The sequence below is a fragment of the Balaenoptera musculus genome, chromosome 10, assembly GCF_009873245.2.
Source record: "Balaenoptera musculus isolate JJ_BM4_2016_0621 chromosome 10, mBalMus1.pri.v3, whole genome shotgun sequence".
Classification (NCBI taxonomy): domain Eukaryota; kingdom Metazoa; phylum Chordata; class Mammalia; order Artiodactyla; family Balaenopteridae; genus Balaenoptera; species Balaenoptera musculus.
The window spans coordinates 72,899,140-72,912,987 of NC_045794.1; the positions used below are offsets into that span (position 1 = coordinate 72,899,140).

Sequence of the window (13,848 nt, forward strand, 5' to 3'; positions counted from 1 at the left end):
TGTGATTACCTTGGGCCCACCTGGATAATCCAGGCTATACTCCCTAAATCAGCTAATTAGCATCATTAATGCCATCTGCAATCTTAATTCCCCTCTGCTATTTAGCATAGCCTATTGACAGGTTCCAGGGATTAGGACATTGATATCTTTGGGCCTGGCAGGGGTGTATTCTTCTCTCCACCACACTCAATAGTGAACAAATTCAGGGAGAACATGGAGTGGAAGTGTGGGCTTGTTATGTCACTATGCATCCTTCATCAAGTGCTTCACTCCAAGTGGCTACAGAGCTCTGACTAGGAGACTACCTCCCCCTCCATGGTTACGAAAATAAATGTGTGAAAAAAGACTGCAACCGAAGTTCAGAGTATTAAATAATTACTTTTACTTTCAATCAAAACAGTGCTACAAACCATTTTAAGCAGAAGTGGAAAGAAGTCTGAAAACAGAAGCAAATGCGACGGTATAGGAAAATCATCTAACTAATGACTACTCTCTGCCAATACCAATCTTAACACAGCCAGCCTTTAGGAGTAATTTTGGTCTGCCGGAATCTTCCAAAGAGTTGCATATATATTATGCACAAAGGAGTTACACTCCTGAACTGTATCATTATGGTCTAATGGAAAGGGAAACGAGTTTGAGAAAGGTTGATTCTATTTCAGACTCTGTTGCAGGCTCTATGACCTTGCCACCAATCAGGGGTTTAGCAGTGTGGCATGCATAACTGCAAAGGTTCCCCAGGTGACTGTAGGTGCTGCACTGATGAACATCTTTGTTTATTTTATCAAATGAGTATAAATTAAAATGTGTATTTTTAAAATGTATACTAATATATACATGTATAACACACATATATCATATCAAACAGATGATTCCAAGTTGATTATTGCTTAGAAAAAAGAAATTTGAAGGGTCAATTTAAAAGCAGTTTAATGTATAACATTAAATAAATATAACTGGTAGTAAAGGAAGGTGTATATCGACAAAAATCATGACATTGGTAGAATTGCTGAAGCTTGGCAAACATCAATCCAACTGTACTAATTTTATGAAACCAGTAAGAAGGAATAGCCTAATAGGTTAGAACAGGTTTAAAGAAACCGGGGAGTAGACCTAGCAGAAATTCAACCCAGTTTCTTTTCAATCAACTGGATAATTGATCTCAGGACTCAATATACTAATCTCCTAGAGTGACTCACTCTCTTGGCTTCCCTTCCTCCCTCCTTCCCTTCTTCTCCCTCTCAGTTCTTTCTCCTCCTCCCACCTCCACAGCTCAATGGCTTTCTAGCTACACTAATATCATCACTGACTTTCTCATCCGTAACTCTGTATCTGTTGTTTCCTTCATACTGATGCACTACAGTTATGCTGTATAATCATGATACTTGAAATCAAATGAAGAGAATATGAAAGCAGATACCAAAGAGGTTAGAAGAGCTAGCACGCAAATCAAAGACTGTGGGCAAGCTCATCATGAGGTCAGAAAGGCAAAGATCTTTCTTCAGTGTAGGCCTTTGAGAGGAGACAAAGGCCAGCGTCCAGTCCCTTAGCAGAAGAAAACCAGGAGCTACTTAAAAGTGAAAAAGAGGCAAGGCTATGCTCCAAATGGATAGGACACATCAGGAATTTTTTCTCTTAGAAAAGTAGGCTCCTGTTATAGGGTGCAGGGAGTTCAACATTTGATACATTGGGAAGAAAGTCTATCCATGATTATCTAGTCTTTATTTGCATACTTTCAATGCTAGTTGGTCCACCATGCTGTTTTTGATTAATCTAATTGTTGGAAAGATTTTTCTGTTTTGAGCTTTAACATTTGTTGTTGTTTATGTTAAGAGATAGGTTTAGTTTAGTAAGTAAATCTAGTTAAGTCTTGTCTTGTGCGTATGAAACATCTCTTGTTTGTTCACCCATTCTGGCTGCCCTCTGTTAGACACATCACTCTTGGATCACAAAACTTCCTCTGCTGAGAACTCTGGTGGCTTGCCATTGCTCTTGGAATAAAGAAAAGCAAAGAATTTAAGGCTTCCCGGGTCTGGCCCCTCCCTGCCTCTCCAAAGTCAATTTGTGCTGTGCTCCCTGCTCCAGAGGCAAGAAACCTTTTCTGTTCCTCAGAGTTCCCTCCCATTTCAGAGCCTTTGGTTATACTCTTCCTTCTGCTTCTGCAGAGACCACTTTGCTCAACTCTCCTCTTTACCCAGTAAATATTTTCTTATTCTTTAGATCTCAACTCAATATTCCCTATATTCTCTTCCTCAGGCAGGTTTTCCCTAACCTCTGACTTGATCAACTTCCCTCTTATTATAAACTCAAGTATGAATTCCCTCTTTCGTAGCATTTATGAAACATTTGTTAGTGTGATTATTTGATTAAAGTCACTGACTATGACTGTCCTCACTCATTGGTTTATCTTCAGTGTTTAGTACAGTAAGCAGAACACAGTGAATCTCTTAAATATTTTTCTTTAATTAATTAATTAATTTATTTATTTATTTTTATTTTTGGCTGTGTTGGGTCTTCGTTTCTGTGCGAGGGCTTTCTCTAGTTGTGGCGAGAAAGGGCCACTCTTCATCGCGGTGCGCGGGCCTCTCACTGTCGCGGCCTCTCTTGTTGCGGAGCACAGGCTCCAGACGCGCAGGCTCAGTAATTGTGGCTCATGGGCCCAGTTGCTCCGCGGCATGTGGGATCTTCCCAGACCAGGGCTCGAACCCGTGTCCCCTGCATTGGCAGGCAGATTCTCAACCACTGCACCACCAGGGAAACCCCTCTTAAATATTTTTTGAATTAGTTTACTGATGCCAGGCAGGAGGCAGGAATTGGACAAGGCCCAGAGCTTATACGACATCAACAATTTCTCACAACAATCATGTAAGGGAGATAATTTTTCTGTTTGATAAATAAGGAAACTAAGGACCAATAAGGTTAAGTAATTTATTCAAGATCCCTCAGTTGGTAAGTGGAAAAGGCATGTGGACAACGGTTAGGATATTTATCTGCTCAGCACCTCTCCTATTCTTCTTCCTCTGCTACTAGCATCCCACTTTCTTTTGTAGAAATCACGCAAGATGATCCCATGTCTCTCAGGAGGGATTGTCATTCACAAGCCTTTGCCTCCCCTTCCCCCTTCACTGTAGGGGTGGGTTTAGGATCCAGGTCTGGCCAATCCCCTGATTGGTGAGGTATGGGTATATCACCTGAGGTGGGCTAATCAGAATCCACTGAGGTATTTTCCTGCTAAAGTTAATTGGAAAGATTACCTCCTTCCTATGGAGTTGCCACAAGCTACAAAAACGTGAAGCTTCCTTTATCCTGTTGGTGTCTGGTTTGACCAGCCTTAAAAATGATGAAAGATATCCATTCACAGACTATTCTTTGAAAAACCCCAAATTTCTTATATTCAGGGAATACCATCAAACTCATTTGTTTAGTTTTTTCTTGATTATAGACTAAAGATTAGAAAATATTGCCAAGGATAGTAAATACTTAAATTATTGATAGTCGGCCTTCTTTTCCCTTTACACTGTGCTTAAAAATTAATCACAGGTCCAATTTATAAACAAAAGTAAATAATTACATTCCTGAAAAAAGTTGAGCCTGTATGATATCAAATCAGAGATATTTTTTAACTCTTTTATGAAATCTAGAGATGTTTACAATATTAACTCAGAATGTTCAATTTAGTGTTGTTAATAAATATTGATCACATATCAAAAGGAATTTGGTTGACAAAAAGAAAGGAGTGTTTCCTGAAGATAATTATAATATACAAAGATCATTATCCTCCATGGATATCAAATAATCTAGAAGTTATTAGACATCATGACCTACTGAAAAAGTGAGATTATCAAGAAATTCTAAAGGAATAAACTTATTTAAACATTCTAGTAGAAACCTGAGTGAAAAGGAATCCAATGGATCTTAGAGAAAGAATTTCCTGGTACACTTAAAACTATTAATTCAACTTTGCAGAAATAACTCATATTATTTATTCATTAATTAATTCATTTGACAAATATTTTAATACTTCCAGTAATTATAACAAATAATTTTTAATTACCTCCAATAAACTCCTCTAAAATGTATCATTCATTTCTGTTATCACTGCCTCACTTCAGAGCTGATGAATCTTATTTAAACTATTGCAGTATATTCACCAAATGTCATCCTGTCCCGTCCACTTCACCAAATATCTTCTTCCCATCCACTTTGTCATCACTGCCAACATTACTGTAGCATCTATAAAAATCTAGGCACAGCACCTCACTGTCTATAAATGTATTCTGATTCTCCTTACCTAGAGAATAAAATCCAAAGCTCCCCCCAATTTGGCCACAACATTTGTAGCTCCCTAGACTCATCAACTGTACTAGCCACTTGCTTCCAACTAGCCATATTGGACTTCTCAACATTTTCTCTTTGACACCTTTGTTCCTGTGTTCACATTGTTCTTTTAGCACGGAGTAGTAGCTTGTTCTCTATTTTCTGCCTGAAATCTCCTTTTCATCATTCAAATCCTGGTTCAAATAACACTTCCTCTTTGAAGCAGAGTGGTTGCTCATTCCTTACAAACTTCATTAGGCTTACAATTAATGGGAAAATTATTTTGTAATCCATGAGCCCTCATTCAGTGAAGGAGAGAAGGATACTTCTCAAAATGTGCTGAGTGAAAGAATAAAATGAGCTGTGGAAATTTGATGGGAACATTCTAGGGAGAGAATATGCATATGGGGGCTTGGTAAATGTTAACTATGTCTTCATGTTATTTTTTGGCTACTAAAAGTTTAACAAGTATTTTTTGACTCAAAATTTATTTTTTAATAACTATAATTATTTCATTTAACTTATATAAATGTTTTTGTTTATGTCTTTTTCTAATCCTTAAAGATTTCAGAAACTGAGTTATTTCACAAACACGTAGCTTTTAAAACTAGAAGAGAATTTTGATAAAATGTGGTTTACACAGTTAATCTACATATGAAGAATTGATGCTACAGAGAGGCTTATTTGAATGAGGAGTAGAACACTTGTCTCCAGAATTGACTTATGAAACACTTTCTGGCTAGTCCGGAAACACTACTTCCAAGGAATCAAGATCAAAGAGTAAATATTCTACCCTTGTTTATAGTAAAGAGTGTTTATTAATAAGACAGTGATTTTAAGATTATTTAGAGGAGAATTTCTAGAGAAGAGAAGAAGGTAGAATTGATTTTCTAAATAATATGTATATTCTGGGAATATGCTTTTCTATAGTCTATATTCCCAGAATATAGGAGAATGTTGAGTATATATATATATATTAGACAATCAAATACAATGAATTGTTACAACTTTTATATATTTTACTACAGGTCCCTCTTCTCCATGACATTTAAAAATATATTAAACTCTATGTTTTTGCATAATTTTCCTGGATATTAAGACTTTCATATATATCTCATAACTTTTATGTGTATTAGATAAATTAATTTAGGTTGATGTTTTTGTCAGTGATGTTATCCTCTCCACTTATCTGATTTTAAAAGAGATTTATGACATCAACTGTGGCAGTGTTCTTTTGTACATTCTACTTCTGAAATTTGTCCTCTAATGAATCATTTAAATGAGAAGTTTCTAGACTATGGCTTATTTCCTAATTGACAAGTTTGTTCTATACAACTCTTGAATGGCACAGTTAATAAAGAGTGTAGAGACATAGACAAATGCACTAGTACTTTGTAAAGCTCTAATGATATAATATGACTCCCCTAGTTATCTCTTCCTTTAAAAATTATAAACAGGCAATAACAGAGAAGCTATCATGTATTTGGAACTTTCTTCTTTCTTTCTTCTTCTGCAAGGTGGTGGGTGAAAAGAATTTGACATTAAGGCAGCTAGGGAACAGATAAACTTTACCATTGCGGGTTCCAACGTCTGAAATAAGCATTGTGGATACTTTTTTTTTTTTAGTGGACGTTCAACTTGCTTGGACAAGTAGCAGATTTTTCATGTCTCCCTCCAGCGCCATCAGACCACTTATCAAGTTTGGATAAAAGACATTTGTTAACAATGTACTTTATTGTCTATGTTTTCCCTCAGCTAGAAACTATTTGCAATGACCCCATCTTCAGAGGTTATGGGGATCTTGACCAGTTTTCAACCTAGTCTGAAGAGGCCTTGAGGGAAGAGATGGCTTTCAGAATTGAGATCCAAGCTTAGAATGGCTAGTAAGCCCTAGACATTGTCATCTTAGCCACATACACTGGCCACCCTCACCCACCTTCCTTTAAAAAAATTTTTTTTCCATTCAAATCTGTCATTCCATACTATGGAGGCTCCCATGGCAAATCCCTGTTACCAGCTTTCTTATTCTGAAGATTATACCCAAGGTGAGACAGTAGATAAAAATAAGATGAGCTGATTATTGTCATAATCATTGATTTTTAAATATATGTTTTATTTTTCATTTATAAAGAACGCATGCTTAAATTGGATTGATTATTGCTTAAAATATGCAGTGTGGTATTGTGTGTGTGTTATTTGACTGAGGGTACCTCCCAGGTACTGGAAACATTCTATTCAAGAATTTCAGTCCAGGGCCAACCAGCTAGCTTTCAAACTAGAAGTTCCATGCTCTAGAGGTTACTAATGCAAGCACTTCTATTATTCATATCTATGCTATCAAAATCTAGCTTATTTCAGCATAGATTTTGGAGATAAGTTAGAAATAAGAATGTTTGATATTATTCATAAACAGCATACTATATGGCAAATAATTTTTCAGAGGTGAAAATGGTGGCTTATTGACCAGCATCATTAATGTAAGAAGACCATCTCATCGGCGAAAATTAAAGCTCTTCGGGATATCTGGACTGGCTAAAATTGTTCTAGAAGCAGTCATGAACAGGGTATAATAATTCAAGGGGGCCTGAAGCTTTTAGCAGTAGAAATAATGCTTTTAAGACTTGAGCCCTAAACAGACTGGTTCCAGCCATTGGTGTGAGAGGATTTCTAGTAATGTGTTTGTTTTGAGAAAATATTTCATGTAAGATGCTAATGGAACACTTAACTGTATCAAGAGATGGGACTTTATCAAGCTATAAAGAATATTTTGTGTGACCTGATTCATGTCTATTTGTCAATATATTGGTCTATATGTGTTGCAGAACTGGGTCTGTGATTTGCTTTCAAAAATGATCTGGTGGCCACATAATCTACCATAAAGAACCTAAGACTTTTGCATATTGAATTGGCTTGAGGTCTGTTCATAATTGTTTATGGAACACTTACCAAGTGATAAGTACTTTGCAAATATTATTTAACCTTTATAGTAATATATACAATAATCCTCACAATACTCCTAGCACAACTGCATTGTTTGTTTGGTTTTGGTAAACCATCTATGCATAGGGTGATGCTAATCATTGTCATTATCTACAGAAAGAGAAACAAGATGATCAAATCCACCTATGAGGTGGGCACAGTTACTTGTTTTACAGATGAGAAAACTGTAGCCACAGGGTAGTTAAGTGACTACTCAAGGTCACACAGATGGAAAGTGCCCAATCTTGGATTTAACCTGTACCTGAATGACTCTAAAAGCCCATCCTTCTAACCATGATATTTTACTGCATCCCTTAATGATTTTTTCTTATTAATAGAAGAATTTATGGGTTAAGAAGTGAGTTAAATATTTCTGATAGTACAGTATTTACATTGCAGAGTTTTCTCATGGGGTCTAATGATAGAAAATAATTTATCAAGTCTAGGGCATGCTGGGTAGCTATCAGGACTATAAGATAATTAGACACTTTTCAAAGCAGGACTCTCAGCGTGGAAAATGTCCTTAAGGATTTTGATTCAAATGACTGATTTCATGACAATGAACAGCTCCAAAAGCAAAGAAATGTTCTTTAATGTAGAGCAAATGAAATAGGCTAGCACTGAGTCTTTTCAGGGCAAACTTTGGAAGTTTAAGATTATCTGTGCTGATTTTTCCCCTAATCCACCTTATTGGGTTTCTGGTTACCCGACCTTAATATAGCTTGTACAGTATCATCTCTGTAACCCTTGTGTTTGTCGGCTTATCTTGATCAACTATCAGTGCAAAGTGAGAAGCTGCCTTTCATCTGGTTTCCAATGGTGCTAACTAGGAAAAGAGAAACCAAAAAGTTTGCACTGAGCAGAAATAAAGTAGTAAAGGTATTAAAGCACTGAGAGCGAACCTAAAGAAGGTATTTGAAGAAGGAAGGCTTCCTAGGGAGAAGGTTCACTAAAGAATATCAACACCATAGGATGTTGTGAACAAAGAGGGTTGGCTAAAATCTTGATGATTTGCAGTGGTACAAAGTTTTCCTATTTGAACTTCAATAAAGAGTTTTTGTCAATCCATCCTTACGCTGAAGCTGTTCTCCTAAATCTAATGCATCAAAGATCTGGCATTGTTAAGGAAGATAGTCCTTGAACTCTCAGCAATATAAGCAGAACTGGCAAGAAAAAAAGAAAGTATGATGCTATATAAACCTTTCTCTCTGAAAAGAAAATAGAACAGGTTTGACTTTTGGAGACCAGCTAAATCAGGCAGAAGAGCAGAGAGAGGTTTTGTAGTCAAGGAGGGAGGGAAAAGTGAACAAGGAAGTTGTAAAATGCAAAATGATTAATTTTACAACTGTGTATTAAATAAAAGGAGGAAGTATATTTTGTATATCTAACATGCTTCCTTTTACACTGTGTGGTAGTGAAAAGAACATTGGCTTTGCAGTCAACAGACCTGGGATTAAATCCTGGCTTCAGCACTTTCCGCCTGGGAAATTTAGGGCAGCTTCTTAAACCTCTCTGAGCCTCAGTTTCACCATAGGTTAAATGGAGCTCCCAGTACCCATCTCCCAGAAGTGTTGGAGCCTATATCTGTCACTAACCTTCTGTTTGACTTTGGGCAACTCAACCTCTCTGAGCCTCAGAAGCTCCATCTATAAAATGGGAATAGTCATGCTTTCTGGCTCCAATCTAGAACATTTTTCCTGCACATGTGGACAAAACATACAGGACTGATGCTCTTGATGGCTTTTGCTCTGTCAAATCAGAATAAAAATGACTACCTAGTAGTTACCTTCTAAAGATTAGACAGTAATACATTTCAAGTCCCTAGTTCATAGTAGCCAGGCAATAAGTGGTACACAATTGACATGCAGTAAATGTTCAGAGTACATTGTTAAATTCTCATGAGATCTATTGGTGGCATTGGCTTACTCAATACTCATTTTCATAGAGAAAAATATATGCCATAGCAGACAACATATGAGACAAAAATTTCTCTTATTTAAATCGTGTTCTCCATTTTTCAAAACATAATCATATTCTCATGGAGAAGGATACACACATCATACTCCCTATTTTCCAGAAAAGAAGGCTGAGATCCAGAGAAATTTAGTGATATTCACCAGAAATGGTGTGATTTATCAGGATCAGGGCTGGAATCTGGACTCCTGAATTCTGTCCCCGTGATCCTTCCATCACCCAACAGTCTCACTGTCCTATGGTTCTGGTATACCTTTCCAGAAATCCTCTGTTAGGGTAAATTTTTTTTTTTAATAAAGTAATACCAGCTTTTAAAAATTTATTTATTTTTAATTAATTAATTAATTTTTTAGTTTATTTATTTATTTATTTATGGCTGTGTTGGGTCTTCGTTTCTGTGCGAGGGCTTTCTCTAGTTGCGGCAGGTGGGGGCCACTCTTCATCGTGGTGCGCGGGCCTCTCACTATCGCGGCCTCTTTTTGCGGAGCACAGGCTCCAGACGCGCAGGCTCAGTAATTGTGGCTCACGGGCCTAGTTGCTCCGCAGCATGTGGGATCTTCCCAGACCAGGGCTCGAACCCATGTCCCCTGCACTGGCAGGCAGATTCTCAACCACTGCGCCACCAGGGAAACCCTAGAGTAAATTGTAAGAGCAAGAAATCAGCAATCAAGATAGGCTTTCCTCTTGTGAGTTCATGATGTGTTGATATCCTTGGCTTATTGTTTCAGTTTTTTAAGTGTAAAAAAGGTAATGAATCCTCTCTAACATTTAGAGAGGAACAGAGAACTCACTTTTGCTAAATTGAGTGGACTTGTGCCACTATCAGCTTTGAGCCTTGAACTGATTTCAGACCCTTGAAAGTTGAAAATTAGCAAAATGTTTTGCCTTTTTTCAGAAAAAAAAAAGATTAAAGTTTTTAAGATCAGAAATCAAATTAATCAACTCTAAATAGCAAAGGAAAAATTACATTTTTGATCAATAAGGCAAATTGGAATACCAACAAAATTATTAAATTTTCTTTGAAACAGAAGTCTTCTTGTCATACATGGTTAATGACTACATATTGTTTAAAAGCATTGGGTTTATAAGAATCAAGCCCAAACTAACTTAGATTTCTTAAAATAGTTTATTTTCCTCAGTTAACTGCTTTAACATTTGATAAAATTTTTTTCTTTGCAATATTAAAATACTTTTAAAAAGTAACAGAAGTATAAGACATGTAAATGTAATATAATATATATTTTGGTTCAGCCCAACAGACAATAATTTAGTTCAACCTACAATACTCATAGGGAACCTATTCTCTAAGGCATGATGCTGGCCCTAAGATAACGGAGGTCTCTGTCTTTGAGGAATTCAGCATCTGAGCTTTATGGTAATAAAAACTTATAGTTGCCAACTTTTGATTGATCTCTTGTTACGTATTAGCCACTTTGCCAATAGTTTTGCATATGTTTTCTTATTTAATCCTCCCACCTCAATCTTTTAGAGAGTTTTATTTGCCCCATTTTATAGATGAGGGGACAATGTTTTTTTTGTTTTTTGTTTTTGTTTTGTTTTGTTTTGTTTTAGATTTAGAAATTTATCCTAGGACACAGAGTTCATAAATGGTTTAATCTATTGAATTAATATGCTAACACAAATATACAGACACAAACCAACAAACTTACATAAGTAAACACAAGTACTTGCAACTTCTATTTTTTAAAAAAAACTATGAATATATTTTTCCCTTTTTAAATGAGACAAAGGTGTTTGTTGTTGTTGTTTCTCCTGTCAGCTTATGCTTAAATAATGATTGTACGGTCATAGCGTCATCCTTGTGTAGAAAGGGCAATGCATTTATAATCACACCGAGGAGTGCATAAGTCTCTCATGGCTATCAAGTCTCAAATGCTCTGACCCTGACACTGCATTTTGTTCATTTTTTTAAAAACATCAATTAAAACCAAAAGGTTATTTAAACATAGGTTGATTTCATAATAGAACTTCTAATCGTAAACAATATTTGTGTTTTTCCTGGGGAATTGTGGTAAAAACATGCTTTGCATATACTCAGAACTCTTTTATAAAAGGATCCCAAACACACAAGGCCAGAGGACCTTAAACGTGAGTGCTCAGGGGCACAAGTGTAGGAGGGAAATTTAGGGAAACATGAGGCTTTACAAAGGATAGACTTCCCAAAATTTTATTTAAAGTTTTTGGGTAGAAAATTCTTCATAGAATATTTAGAAAAATATTGAAAGATATCTAATTCTGTTTATACATTCAAATAGTAGATTGAGTGACTGTGTTAGTTTACTAGGCTGCTACAATGAACTACCACAGACTGGGTAGCTTACACAACAGAAATGTATTTTGTCACAGTTCTGGAGGCTAAAAGTCCACGATCACAGCTGTCAGTGGCATTGGTTTCTTCTGAAGCCTCTCTTTAACTTGCAGATTGTAACCCTCTTGCTGTGTCCTCACATGGTTGTCCCTCTGTGCATTTGTCCCTGGGTATCTCTGTGTGTTCAAATCTCTTTTTGTTATAAGGACAGCAGTCAGATTAGATTAGGGTCCACCCTATTGGCCTCATTTTAAGTTAATCACCTCTTTACAGGCCCTCTTTCCAAATACAGTCACATTCTAGGTATTGGGGGTTAGGGCTTCAACATATAAATTTTGAGGGGACACAATTCAGCTCATAACAGTGACCTTTAGCTGCAAAGAGCTGAGAGTTCTTCCAGATCTAGAATGTCATGCATTTTCTTCAAAATTTTCACTGCATATAAACTGACCACAATTTAATTTGCTAATATAATGCTTTTATTTATTTATTTATTAAAAGTGACATTCCTGCTTTTCTGCGTTACCCAGAGAGGGGTCCATAAGGCATTGTTCTGGGTTCCCCTCAGAGGTTAAAGGGAAACGTTCACAAAGTCCGGAGCCCTTGATGTCCTGCAAATGAAGGAGGAGAATTTCCTCCAGTTCCTTGGATCAGGAACCCACTTAGGTGGCACCAACCTTGACTACCAATTGGAACAGTACATCTACAAAAGGAAAAGTGATGACATCACCTCATACGCTTAAAGAGAACCTGGGAGAAGCCTCCCCGGCGGCTCGCGCCGTTGTTGCCATTGGAAACGGGGCTGATGTCAGTGTCATATCCTCTAGGAATATTGGCCAGCGAGCTGTGCTGAAGTTTGCTGCTGCCAGGACCCACTCCTATTGCCAGACACTTCTCTTCTGGAAACTTCCCTAACCAGATCCAGGCCGCCTTCCCAGAGCCACGACTTTCAGTGATTACTGATCCAGGCTGATCTCGGAGGCATTTTATGTTAACCCGCCTGCCATCACTGTGTCACAGTCTCTCCTCTGCGCTGTGTGGACATCGCCATCCCCAGCAACAACAAGGGAGCTCCCGAGGTGGGTCCGCGGTGGTGGATGCGGGGCGGGGTAGGGTGGGGGCCGCAGGAAGTTCTGCGCATGCGTGACACCAGCTCCCGTGAGCACCCGCGGGAGGTCAGCGTGATCTTTACTCAGCAGAGATTCCGAGGAGGCCGTTGCTGGAAAGGCTGTGACCCAGGAGGAAGTTCAGGGTGAATGGACTGCTCCAGCTGCCGAATTTACTGCTACTGGACCTGAGGTTGCAGATGGGTCTGCAGGCGCCCTTTGTGCCCAACCAGCGGTTCCCTACTGAAGACTGCAGCGCTCAGCCCACCACGGGGGACTGGACTGCAGCTTCCACTGCTCAGGCCACTGAACAGGTAGGAATGACCACTGAGTGGTCTCAGCTTGTTCTTCCACAGACTTTTAAACAGAAAATGGAAATAGATTAGTGGAGAATAAAGTTTCTTAAAAAAAAAAAATGACATTGCTGAATTAGCTTTAGTAGGACACTATATATATGTGTGTGTGTGTTTATATATATATACATACACATACATATATATGATGTATCCCCACATATATATGAATGTGTTTAGGTAGTAGAGAAATAGAGAGACAGCTGTGTTTACATCTACCTTTTAACGCATACATTTACAACCAAAAGTATATACCTATTTATTGACCAGTTACATATGACCAAATGAATAACCACCATCATATATTTTCACCATGCTAAAAGCATTCTGTTTAAAAATGCATTTGAAAAGTTTCTCTTTTAGATTAACCTATAGTTTCATGCTACATTCAACCTGGTTTTTGGATACGTTTGTATAGACTAAAATAAATTATGTGGGGTTGTACTATGAGTTAAATCATCCCAAGTATGTTCAATAAGAACCCCATGGTTGGGGATTGTATTTTCCAAAAATGGCTGCAAGAACATTTCCAGTCCCATAGACCGTGGCAATTTCCCAGTCCAGAGGTGGAGTCTATGTCTCTCCCCACTGCAACCCTCCTCTTTAAAACTTGGTGGATCTTTATGACTGTCTCAATAAATAGAATGCAGCAGAAAAGATACTATGGGACTTCTGAAAACAGGTCATAAAAAGTAACATGGCAGTTTTTTTTTATTAGCTTAGTTAACTATTTTTAGGCATGTTTTAAAAATATATGTTTGTTTTTTTTAATGATTCATATAGTTCAAAA

General features: G+C 37.4%; 1 pseudogene; it reads left to right on the forward strand.

Annotated features, from left to right (window-relative positions):
• Positions 1–1,406: 1,406 nt before the first annotated feature.
• LOC118902799 lies at positions 1,407–13,091 on the forward strand (annotated as a pseudogene).
• The last annotated feature ends 757 nt before the right edge of the window (positions 13,092–13,848 follow it).